Source organism: Mandrillus leucophaeus, unplaced genomic scaffold (genome assembly GCF_000951045.1).
Source record: "Mandrillus leucophaeus isolate KB7577 unplaced genomic scaffold, Mleu.le_1.0 Scaffold88, whole genome shotgun sequence".
Lineage (NCBI taxonomy): Eukaryota > Metazoa > Chordata > Mammalia > Primates > Cercopithecidae > Mandrillus > Mandrillus leucophaeus.
The window spans coordinates 6,223,084-6,235,882 of NW_012109585.1; the positions used below are offsets into that span (position 1 = coordinate 6,223,084).

The 12,799-nt window shown below is 49.4% G+C and overlaps 1 protein-coding gene across 1 annotated transcript in view; it reads left to right on the top strand.

Annotated features, from left to right (window-relative positions):
• Positions 1-12,799, top strand: part of P4HA2 (prolyl 4-hydroxylase, alpha polypeptide II) — a 102,475-nt gene that overhangs the window by 54,154 nt on the left and 35,522 nt on the right. The gene's annotated exons all lie outside the window — the stretch shown is intronic.

The window sequence follows — 12,799 nt, forward strand, 5'->3', positions numbered from 1 at the left end:
TCTATTTTTATGTGGAAGGTATTACATGAATTTATATATAAGCAAAATGCATTGAGATGTATATTCAGACATGTTTAGTTTACTGTATGTTAACTATCTTAAAACAAAAGCACACTGGCTGCCCATGCCTCTCTACCCCTGCTAGTGGGGATTCATGAGGCCCAAAGAGGGAGATACTATTAATAGTTTTCCAGTGTATAGAAGATGGGCTCATATTTGCACCCCTAGTTTATGGAGCAGGGCACACCAATTACAGGTCACACATGGAATCCATTCATGCATACCTTCTTTCTCTCTCTGCGTACCACTATTTGTTCCCCAAATCAAAGAGGGCTTCCAGGGTAACATGTGGGTTTGGCCTTGGAGGCTTGTGACAATAAACTGGGGAGATGTATTAGTGTGCTAAGGCTGCCATAACGAAATATCACAGCCTGAGTGGCTTAAACAATAGAAATTCATTTCCTCGTAGTTCTGGAGGCCAGAAGTTCAAGATTAAGGTTCATCAGGGCGGATTCCTGGTGAGGCCTCTCTTCCTGGCTTGTAGATGGCCACCTTCTTGCTGTGTCCTCCCATGGCTTCATCTTTGTGCAAATGTGGAGAGATACAACTCTCTTGTCTCTTCCTCTTCTTATAAGGACACCAGTCCTATTCAAGTAAGGCTTCACCCCTGAGACCTCACTTAGCCTTTATTAGCTTATTAACCTCTTTATAGGCCTTATCTCCAAATGCAGTCATATTGTAGGTAAGGGCTTCAACATATGAATTTTGAAGCTATGCAATTCAATCCATAAAAGGAGCTGATTTACTTTTTATACCCATGTCATTTTGGCCCCCTCCACCCCACTGATCTCAGAGCATTTCCTGGGGGTTACCTCAGTGTGTTCTGCAACAATCCTCTCCCTCTGAGCCGGGCTGACAGCTCTGCCCTGCCACCCCTTGCTACTTCTGCTGTCCATGGCTGTGGGAGGCCTCTGCTCTGCTGGAATTACCATCTGTGCTGGTCACCACTGGGGAGGGATGCTGTTTACTGTTGATACCCCCAGCCCAGTCCCAGTGGTGGTGGGGGGGTATACTCCCTCATTAGGCACTTTCCTCTACTTCCCAAACACAGCAAGGCCCAGGGAGGAATGAAGCTCTGCCTGGCCACCACAGGTCTCCACGGGAATAAGCCATCCCCTCCCCCAGGTTTGCTCATTCTATCTCCTCTGCTGGAATAGCATTCTCCCAGACCTCCAGCACTTCCCCTGGCTGACTATGCAGGGAGACCCACACCTCATCCTCCTACCTGACCACTTGGCAAGTGAGCCTCCCCTTCTGTAGTCTCCCTCAGCCTCTGCGATTCACTGTCAATTTCTTCATCTGTGCCTCCTCTCCCCCCATAAAACTAAACAAACAAACAAGCAAACAAAAAACAACATGAGCTCCATGCAGGCGGGGTGTTTTTCTGCCTCATCTCTGTGTCCCTGGGTACCCAGGACTGGACACAAGGGAGGTGTCAGGGGATGTTTGTTGACTGACTGTATGTGAGGGTGTAGAGGGTTCCTGAAGCCCTAGGCTGAGTGACCAAGTATGGAAACGCTGCCTGCCACACTTCAGCATGGCCAAGGCAGCTGGTCTTCTCCTTCAAAGGCAGTCCTGAGGCTTGACAGGTCATAGAGCCAGGCTTTCGTGTCTAGGCTACAGACAGCTTCCTCAAAGTCCATCTCCTCTTCCCTACTGATCTTTTCCTGCTACTTCCCATTGGTTGAACCCAACCAGAAGTTGCAGGGCAGGTGTACCCATTGATGCTATCCATACAGGTCAGCAGCCAGGGCACAGAGCAGGGGGAAGAGGAGATAGGAGAAGAGATCTGGAAGGGTAAGCAGATGACATCTGTCAAGTGTTAGGTAACACTTGGTACAGGGAGAGTGCTCCATAAATTAGTTGTCCAATCACAGAAGCATCCCAGAGCACCATAGAAACCCAGAAGAGGACTGCCCATCCTGCTCCTCTGGCTCTTCTCCTCCAGGAGCTCCTCTCCACAGAGCCAGGATATTCTGGGTATGTTCAGAGTTCAAGGTCTCCCCATCTCCTTTCCTAACATCACTGCATTACTAGTCCTTGGTGTTTCCTTAGGGTTACTGGCTTCTACGGCTCGAGGCTTCTACAGCCTGAGGTTTCCCAAGGCTACAGGTCAACTTAGCTGACCATGAAGGGCCCTGATCACTATGGGCCAAGGAAAGGATTTGGTAGCTTCCCAATATCCTCCCTGCCTCTTCAGCCAGTGGAGGTCCCAGCATTGGAGTCACTCCCCAGGGCCTGGAAAACATCTCTTTCTTCCCAGTTGCTCATGATTATGCAGCCCTAGACACAGGTCTCAGCTAAACCTTGGCAGGTTGGAGGGATGGGGCACCAAGTGGAACCCCAAGTGGAGGGGCTTTTTGAGCAAGGCTGGAGCTGCTCCTTTGAGTGTCCCCTGGTGGGCTCCATGCACCCTCTGGTGGCCAACCTCATTTTTGCAACTACAGCTCTGGACAAGAAGGAAGCAGCTCCCCTAAAAGATTGTCCCAGAAGGCCTCACACGTTTGCCCTGGGACAAAAATAGCTGTTGGTGCCCCAGGAGAGAGTGCAGAGAAAATTCCAGATCTTGATGAGGGCAGGGTGTCAGCCTGGCCTATAGCTGTTGGGTGACCATTGGGGTGAGAGGGCAGTACTTGCCCCCAAAACTGCATCCACCAATGACAGTGTCTAACGGCCCAGCTAGTTTGAGAAAGCCATCTTTCCACCTTTACCACCTGGATCATTCACTCTTCAGCCAAGAAGATGTACTGTCCAAGCCATCCCTTCTCCCTTGGGCTCTGATTTCTACAGATGATAGAGGTAGACATCTTCCTGATTCCAAGCCTGCCACTAGCTGGTTCAGGGTGTGGAACAAGGCCAGAGTCTGGTTCAGAGTCAATATCAGTCAGGCTCTGGTTCAGAGTCAAGGTTAAGGGCAGAGCCAGAGGACAAAGGACAGAACCTTCTCCTTCTCATGTGAAAGGCCAGATCCACACGCTTGCATATGCATGTGAATCCCTCTGTGCATAAGCATACAAATGTGTGTGTGTGTGTGTGTGTGTGTGTGTGTGTGAGCCCTCTTACTAGAGGCTATGGCTAAGTCTTTCAGGCACTAGAGGGTCAGGGATTATCAAGCTTCTCACAGGTTTATGCAAATGTTTGAAACATGAAAAAATATAGAAAGCTATAAAAAATATAAATACTAAATATAGCAAATGTTAACAGTATGTCATAGTCATAGTCAACTGAAGTTCAGCCATGCTCTTGTGTGGTTAAGTTTAAAATGTATTTATGTGGGATGTGGGTGTGTGGAACAGGTTTGATGTGGAATGAGGTAGTCAGGACCTTTGGAGGAATTAGTGCCCTGGCCTCCTTGTGGTGGGTAAGAGTCCCAGGGCAGTGTCCTGCAGGGGCACAAGGCAGGGCTGACTAGCAAGTTCAAATGCTGGTGTCTACTGAAGGGAAGGGGAGATCAGAGCTGCAACTGAAGCTGATACTAGCAGGGCAGTTGAGAGCAGGAAAGAGGCCACAGGAGGGTTTAGGGTCCTTGAGGCAGGAGTGAGTAGGCCTTAGCCACACCAGTGATTCAGGCTTTTGTGATTACGTGGTGGCAGATTGGGATTAGGGCTAGCCACTGACAGCTCATGTGGGGTTTTTTTTTTTTTTTTAATTAGTGAAACATACTCGCTTTTCGGTTCACTTTATTTCCATCTACTGAAAACTTGTTGTAATGACTATGCACATCTATGATGTCTGCCATGTAAATGAAGCCCCAGGCTTCATTGTGCAGTGCATCAATTGAGCAATGTTTGATTGGGCTAGGATCACTCATAGATAGATTCACGGACACCAATCTTGCTCCTGAAAGGATATAAGGTGCCTTACAAACATGTTTCATTATAGCAAAGTGAAGTACGTTCATTTAAAAATAGAGACAGGCAGCTGGGCAACATGGCGAGACCCCGTCTCTACAAAAATAAATTAGCCATGTGTGGTAGCATGCATCTGTGGTCCCACCAGGGAGGCTGAGGAAGATTGCTTGTGCCTAGGAGGCTGAGGCTGCAGTGAGCCTCTGAACTCCAGCCTGTGTTTGTTCACACTCTGCACTTCAGCCTGGAGAGTGACACCCTGTCTCAAAAAAAAAAAAAAAAAAAAAAGAAAGAAAAGAAAGAAAAAAAAGGAGAGGAAGGGTGGCACCAGGAGAGTTTGTGTTGAAACCATCATTAAATGGGTGGTTACCTTGCAATGAAAGGAGTCTCACATTTGAGGAAGCCAGACACTGTGATTAGGATTCCATGTCAGCCTGAAACCCAGAAGAGTGCTGGCATGTTCTCTGGAGGCAGCCAATTTTCATTCTGTTCTTGTACTGTCTGGGGACTGCCACTAATTTCCTTTAGCAAAGGCTGCTCTAGGGTAACAGGGCTGAGGGGGCCTGGATGACAAGTAGGACCTCATTCCTAAAAGGGAGCTCAGAAAGTGGGGGGCAGAGCGTTCAACAAATATTTCTTGAATAAATGAATGAGCAAAGGAACATAGCCCTTCCTACTTTACTTCACCAATTCTTAACTCTATCTACTTTTCTCTCTATTCATTGGCAGTTCCCAGTTCAAGTCACTGTCAGCTGTCACCCTGCCTCAGCCAAGCTCTGCTCCTCCTTCTCCTCCTCTCACCCATAGTAGAAAAGGTATTTTTCCTAAATCCCAAATCTGATCCTGCCACTCCCTGCCTTTGCTCTGGGGTGTTTGCTCCTTGTCTTCAGCCTCACATCTAAATCCTTTTTTGTGGCCCATGAGGCCTCAGGTGATCTGTCCCTGGGATCTCTGCAGCTTTACCTCTTATTATTTCCCTACTCTTTGTTCCACCGTTGTTCCCCAAATCAAAGAGGGCTTCCAGGGTTTGGGCTTTGAGGCTGTGACAATAAACTGGGGAGATGTATTAGTGTGCTAAGGCTGCCATAACAAAATATCACAGCCTGAGTGGCTTAAACAATAGAAATTCATTTTCTCATAGTTCTGGAAGCCAGAAGTCCAAGATGATTGAGGTGTCATCAGGGCGGGTTCCTGGTGAGGCCTCTCTTCCTGGCTTGTAGATGGTCACCTTCTTGCTGTGTCCTCACATGGCCTCGTTTTTGTGCAAATGTGGAGATACAAATCTCTTGTCTCTCCTCTTCTTATAAGGACACCAGTCGTATTCAAGTAAGGCTTTAGCTCTATGACCTTACTTAACCTTTATTAGTTTTATTAACCTTTTTATAGGTCTTATCTCTACTGGCTTCCTGACATTTTAACAAGGCCTGGAAAAAACATTAAAAACACTGAACTTTCAGCCTTTTAGATAGTAGTACATCAGATGCCCAATAGCTATCCTCAACCCTCACCTCATCTTCACCTATCCCTAATCCCCACCCAGCCCCAATATAGGCTCAGGGCTGGGGAAGGAACGATGGGTGGCTGCTGGACTGTAATAATAATTTCTAAAAGTGTGCTTTACAGTATATACCTCAAAATATCAGATTTCAAGCACCATGCCTAGCCAACTGCTGCCCTCTGGACATTTGCACTAGTCCAGAGCCTCTTGCCCAGGATGGAGGTGAAGTGAGGAGGAAAGCTGTAGTGTAAGCTCACTCTTTACACCATGGGGGGCCTGCCTTGGACTTGCTGGGTAACTGCAGTTCCTGAAGGTCTTGGCATGCCTGTAATGATAGTTCAGCGTGGGCTGACTCTGCTTGTCTTGGGCTGCAGGGGTCCATAGGGGAGGCAACTGGTAGGAAAGTTGTAGCCTGCTTTGGTTTTTGCACCCACCAGATGGGCTCAGGGATTAGGGGGGCACTCTCTAGGTACCCACTTGGTCCTGCCCAGCATGTCCCCACAGGCTTCTGGGGATTCTGCCAGATTATCTTTCCCTTTTCCAGGATCAACCACCAGGCTATAAGACCAGACTACTGGATAGGCCCTATTTCAGCAGCAATAGGGCCACCACTAGGTAGCCCCACTCAAGCCGCACCTCTTTGCTTTTTACTGAAAAAGCTGTCTGTGTTTGGCCTTGAGTCAAAACAATGGCCAATTGAGACACACCCGGTCCTTCCTCAGTCTCTAAGGGGAGAAACCTAGGGTGGGTTGAGGATTGTTTCCAGGCTCCAGTGGACAGCTGCATGCAGAATGTGCTGAAGAATACAGATGTGTATCCACATATACAATGCCCTCTGTGTGGCATTGGTTGAACCTGAGGGCCTTATTCTAGGAAATTCCATGGAAGGCCAGATAGTCATAAACCCTGACCAGACCTCCAGCTGCTGCAGTGGTTCCAGGGCCTGCAAGAGTCATCAGCATTCAGAAAGGCTCCAGCGCCAAGCAGTGGAGCTTGCCCCACTCCCCTTCCCCAAAACAGGGATCACAGATGAGTAGGAGGGGAGGAGGCTGGGGCAGGGCAGGCTGAGGAGGCCCCTGTTTAGAGTTAAGGGCTATGCCCCACCCACCCTGCTATTCATCCAATTTCCTGTCCGCCCAGCACAGATGTTTTTACTATCCCTTCTGGGGAAACACCAGGTTCTTCCTTCTGGGTGGGGATGGCAGGCAGACAAGTCCAGACTGCTTCAAGGAACCAATGGCCAGGGATATTGCCTAGGGACAGCATGGAGGTAGAGCCTCATTTGGCAATGCCCTGGCTATGCTGGGGTGAAAGGTCATAGGCCTTGCCTAATCTTGAGCCTGGGAAGGGTCTCTAAGACTGGGTCTAGGTAGGCAGTACCTCCTACTAGTAGCCTTTCCCTCCCTAGACAAAGTTGCTGGGTGGGCCTCTGCTTATCTACTAGTTTTTTATACTAGACAGAGCCCCTTTGACATATGTGGTCCCTGAATCCCCTGCCTCGACCTCAACTGGTGATCAGCAAATGTTTGTTGAGTGAATGCATAAATGAACACCATAGAGCTGTTCCAGAAGTGAGGTATGGCTTTGTTCATACAATGTATCTGGGGAGAAGGGATGCGAATCTCTATAACACGCTGTCATATGTGACTGTTAAAGATGGTTGTGGATTCATTAAGTGACACACACTGGGTGTACTCAATGAGGTCTGCTAGAGGCCACAATAGTGGGAATGTCCACTCATTCATTTATGTATTTTTGTTCACCACTTCCTGTGTAGGCTCTGGGTGCCAGACCCTGTGCTAGAGCTGGAGACGCAGTGATGAATAGGTTAGAGGCAGTCCCCAGGAGAGCCAAATGGTAAATGAAGTAGACATTGAGTGAGGTCAGGTAGCATGTATGAAACTCATCCATGAGGAGCTTTGGGGCCTATGACTCCAAAGCCATAGGCCCCAAAAGGATCTGGCTCAGGCTAGGCCCAGAAAGGCTTTTGAAAGAAACAACCTTGGCTGGGCACTGTGGCTCACACCTGTAATCCCAGCACTTTGGGAGGCTGAGGCAGGAGGATCACGAGGTCAGGAGATTGAGACCATCCTGGCTAACATGGTGAAACTCCGTCTCTACTAAAAATACAAAAAATTAGCTGGGCATGGTGGTGGGCACCTGTAGCCCCAGCTACTCAGGAGGCTGAGGCAGGAGAATGGTGTGAACTGGGAGGCGGAGCTTGCAGTGAGCCGAGATCACGCCACTGCACTCCAGCCTGGGCAACAGAGCGAGACTCCGTCTCATAAAAAAAAAAAAACAAACAAACAAAAAAACACACACAAAAAACACAACCTTTTGGGAAGAGAGTGTTCTAGGCAGGAGGAATAACACATTCAAAGGCCAGGGAACTAAAAAGTGCCTGGAGTGGCTGCAGCATCAAGTTCAAGGCTGCACATAAGAAGAGAGACCATCAGGGCTGGATAGAGGGGATTGGCAGCATTGGCAGGATTTGTGTCTATGCTTCGGTCCATGGAATACCTTTGAGAGGTTCTGCATGGAAATAATATGATGGGAATCACATGGTTACAATGTCATTCTGCCTGTGGAATGGAGTAAGGATAGAAGGAGCTGAGTAGAAGAGTGGGCTAGGATGGTTTGTCCAAGTGAGAGATGGTGGTGTCCTGAATTTGGTCTGCCACAGCAGGGTTGAGGAAAAGTAAGTGAACTGAGAGAGATCCACCGGGTAAGATCTCCAGGTGGGGCATGCAGTGGGAAAGAAAAGGGAAGTCACTGGGAGATGGTGATATTTGCTGAGATGTAGGAAATGTTGGAGCAGAACAGTTTAGGTGGTATGGGGTGTGGTATGGGGGGACGTGTTTCATCCTGGGTGAATCTGCAACTGGAGATGCCCTGAAAGCAGTGGCAGGGGAGTCCCCACACGGGACTACCCCAAACGATCCTGAAATGGTTGGGATTCTGAAGAAAGTAGCACTAAATGCAAGGGTGATCAGTAAAAAGCATTTATTAGGGACATTTCTCAGTCTCTGAGGGGGCTGTAGTACATCCTCCAGGCAGACAGCGAGACAGGGATGTTCTATCTAGGTATGCCTGCTGCAAGGGGAGTCTGGATATGGAATTTATATGAGATTTTAAGGAATTTGGCTCAGGGTCGGGGCTAGTTTCTTTCGGTGTTTTGGGCAACAATCTAAACACCTTTATCAGTGCCTGGGAATGTTTAAGGCCCCAGCTTGGGCTCACGCCTACAGGAAAAAACCTTCAGCTGTCTGGGTCATAGAGTGGTCAAGGCATTTGGTATTTGTCAGGAGAGAGAAAAATGTGGGGGAACCTGGGGGACCCCCCATGAGATAATGAGTTCACTTATAAAGAGGCTACAAAAAAAAAGGCTGTGACGATGTGGGTCTGGAGGAGACCCAGGCTGGAGATTCAAAACTGAGTGACAGATTTACATGGGTCCAGAAGCCTTTGAGGGTGTGGGGGAATGTCAAATGTAGTGGATTAAATGGCGCCCCCCAACCCCACCAAATTGCATTCATGTCCTACTACCTGGATCCTGTGAATGTGACCTTATTTGGAAAAAGGGACCTTACAGATATTATTAAGTTACAGATTAGGGGAGCTATTGTGGTGGTTCCAGGGCCTGCAAGTGTCATCAGCATTCAGGGAGGCTTCAGTGCCAAGCCTGCTTGGATTACCTGGGTAGACCTCCCAATCTGCCCTGGATTACCTGGGTAGACCCTACAGCCAATGACAGTTGTTTTGATAAGAAACAGAAGGGCAGATACCGAGGAGAAGGGCAGGTGAAGATGCAGGCAGAGATTCGTGTGATACAGCCACAAGCCAAGGAACTTCTGAGCCACCAGAAGCTGGAAGAGGCAAGGAGGGGTTTGCCCCTAGAGGCTTCAGAGGGAGCACACCCTGGTAACATTTTGATTTTGGACTTCTGGCCTCCAGAACTGTGAGAGAATAAACTTCTATTGACTTAAGCCACCCAATTCGTGGTAATTTGTTGTGGCATCCCCAGGAAATGAATAGATCAGGAGCCCAGATGGAGTCTGAGGGCCTTATGTTAAGCGCTGGGTGAAGTGAGGCCACAAAGGCAGAGGTCAGAAATGGTATCTTCCGGGTGGAGGCAGGTAGAGGAAAAGGAATGTAAAGACAAATGAATGGCCACTTCCTGCAAGGCAGAAAGACCAACGAGACATGATCCTCAGAAGTCCTGCCCCTTCTCAAGGCCTCAGATTTTTAGGAGGATACCTGACCAATGCTGTGGTCCTGAGCTGCCTGGACTCCGTGGAAGTCTTACTCATGCCCTTGGAGACTAAATCCTACAGTGTGGAGCAAGGTATTGAGGAGATATCCATTCATTCGAGGACTTAGCAAATACTTATTGAGCCCAGTTCTGTGGTGGGAAAATGGCAATGGACAAATGTGTGCATAGTTTATGTACTCCCAGACCTCCCAGTCCAGGAGGGGGGAAGATGTTACCCAAGCGATGATTCAATTTTATCAACTGTGGCAAGTGTTATGAAGCACATAGAGACATGAGAAGCTGTTATGGGAGGTTTTTTGTTGTTTCTTTTTTGAGACAGAGTCTTGCTCTTGTCACCCAGGCTGGAGTGCAATGGTGTCATCTTGGCTCACTGTAACCTCTGCCTCCTGGGTTCAAGCGATTCTCCCATCTCAGCCTCCCTAGCAGCTGGGATTAAAGGTACCCGCCATCATGCGCGGCTAATTTTTTTTTTTTTTTTTTTTTTGAGACGGAGTCTCACTCTGTCGCCCAGGCTGGAGTATGGTGGCACGATCTCGACTCACTGCAAGCTCCGCCTCCTGGGTTCATGCCATTCTCCTGCCTCAGCCTCTCGAGTGGCTGGGACTACAGGCGCCCACCACCACGCCCGGCTAATTTTTTGTATTTTTAGTAGAAACGGGGTTTCACCATGTTAGCCAGGATGGTCTCGATCTCTTGACCTCATGATGCGCCTGCCTCAGCCTCCCAAAGTGCTGGGATTACAGGCGTGAGACACTGTGCCCGGACATGACCAGCTAATTTTTGTATTGTTGTAGAGACAGGGTTTCACCATGTCGGCCATGCTGGTCTCGAACTCCTGACCTTAGGTGATCCGTCCGCCTCAGGCTTCCAAAGTGCTGGGATTACAAGTGTGAGCCACTGTGCCTGGTCTGTTACGGGAGGTTTTGACCTACTCAGGGAAGTAAGGAAAATCTCTCTGCCTCTGAGGGAATCTGAAGGATTTTGAAGGTTTTAATCAGGAGGGGAAAAATTTTTTCTAGACAGAAGGAACAGCATGTACAAAGGTCTGGGGTGGGGAGGGGGAATGGCCAATTAGAGGGACTGGAAGAAGTTCAACGTGGTTACAGAAGTGAGCAGAGGCCAAACCATGTGGAACCTTATAAACCACTTTTCGATGTTTCTCAAGATCAGTGCAATTTCCCATCCGCAAGTAATGGGCTCAGATCTGCATTTTAAGATCATTATGGTTGTAGTGAAGGAGAGATGAGAGGGAACAAAAATGGAGGAGCAGCCAGTTAGGAAAGTGTTGCCCTCACTCATGTGAAAAAGATGGAGAGAAGTGGGTGGATTAGAGGGAGATTTAGGGGTAAAATTGAACAGACTTGGGATAAAGGTGAAGAGTCTGGAGATGAGGGAGAGGGAGCTGCCAAGTATGACTCCTAGGCTTCTGGTTAGGTAACTGATGGGAAGTACTTCCTTCAGTACAGCAGTGAAGACAGTATGTGCGGAGGTGGGAGATGTCAGAGAGAACAAGAACTCTGTGTTGGACATGTTGCCATTGAGGTGCTGTGGACACTCAAGTGGGGATGTACACTGAACAATGAGTTATATGAATCTGGGGTTCAGCAGTAAGGATAAGGGTAAAGAGAGAAATTTGTGTCACCTGTGTGTAAAGAGAAGAGGGAAATGGAAAGCCTAGACTTGAGCTTTGAGGAACACCCAAACTTTACTAATAGGGAGAGGACGCTGAAGAAGCTTGAGCAGAGGTGGCCAGAGAGGATGAGGGGAAACCAAGGGAAATCAGTGTTCCAGGGGGCAGTGGCCATCGCTGGGTGTCAAACACTGCTCGGGGCCCTGGCAGATGAGGTCTGAAGAACAGCCGTTGAATTTAGAGATTGGAGGCTATAGTTTATCGAGACCTGGTTTGGTGCTGTTAGGGAGCTAGAAGGCTGACGGCAGGGCCTGAAGAGTGGGAGGGACAGCTCTTTTAGGGCCTGAAGAGTGGGCGAGACGTGAGGATGAGAAGACAGCTCTTTCAAGGAATTTTGCTGTGGTTGAGAACAGAGATACTCAGTGGGGTCGAATGAGGGTTTTGTTCCCATAGCAGAAACTTGAACACATTTATAGGCCAATGGGAAAGATCAAGTTGAGAGCGGATGGTTGAGCCTTCAGGAGAGAAAAGGGATGATCCATGGGACAAGCTCCTGAGAACGGGGAGGAGATGGAAGGAAGCTTCTGTGGATGTAGCAGATGCAGGAGGGTTTCTGTGTGGTTTTAGCCGAGCTCGGGCCGGTGGCTGAGGCAGGCAGGAACAGTGGCTCACCCATGTTTTATGTGTATTTCCGTGTGCGTGCTCTTGCTTTCCCCAGGTCTGGGCCGCCTGCCTGGCCCGTGTGCCATAGGGAATATCCACACTGGGGCCGGGCGGAGGCTGGGCACCTCCCGCTCTGGGCTTGCTCCCTGATGAGATTCTCAGACCGTGTTTCCCCTCATTCATGAGAGGAAGGTTCACAGAGCCGGCGTGGGAACTTGCCTGGCCGCCAGGGCCTCCTCCCGCTCAGGCTGAGGTTTACTGCATCTCTGTCCTTATTGCCTTCTAGACTGGATTGGCTCAACCAGGTGTCCACTCTTTTTGGCCCATGGCATAAAGAAGGGTTTGGGCAACCCAGTGTGCCCCAGGTTGTTACCGCCCCCCCGGCCCCCCCAGCCTTTGATGGGTCCCCTTCTCATGAATCCATCACCCATGCACATGCCACCAGGACTGTCTAAACCAGAGCCTGGGACTCTCTGAATCCCTCTGGGAGCTCGGTCCTGGGAATGGGCCTCCCAATCTTGGTCTCCAGGGGGTGGGCCCCAGGTCTCTAGTCTTCCTCAGGGTCTTCTCCACTGGTTTGCCTCCTCTCCTGATACCCAGTTCCTAACCGGGGTGACCCCAGCCTCCTGTAACAGCCTCCCTGTGGTAGTGCTGGGAAGAAGGGGCCCGTGTACCCAGCAGGGTCCCCCAGGCAATGGGCATGAGCGCAGACAAGGAAATCCGTCAGATTCCAGGGACGCTCTCCCTACAGCCCCAGCGCGGGGATCGGGTCGTGGCAACCTCTCCAGGCGCCCAGGGGCTGGGGAGGAGGGCGGGCCAAGACCCGC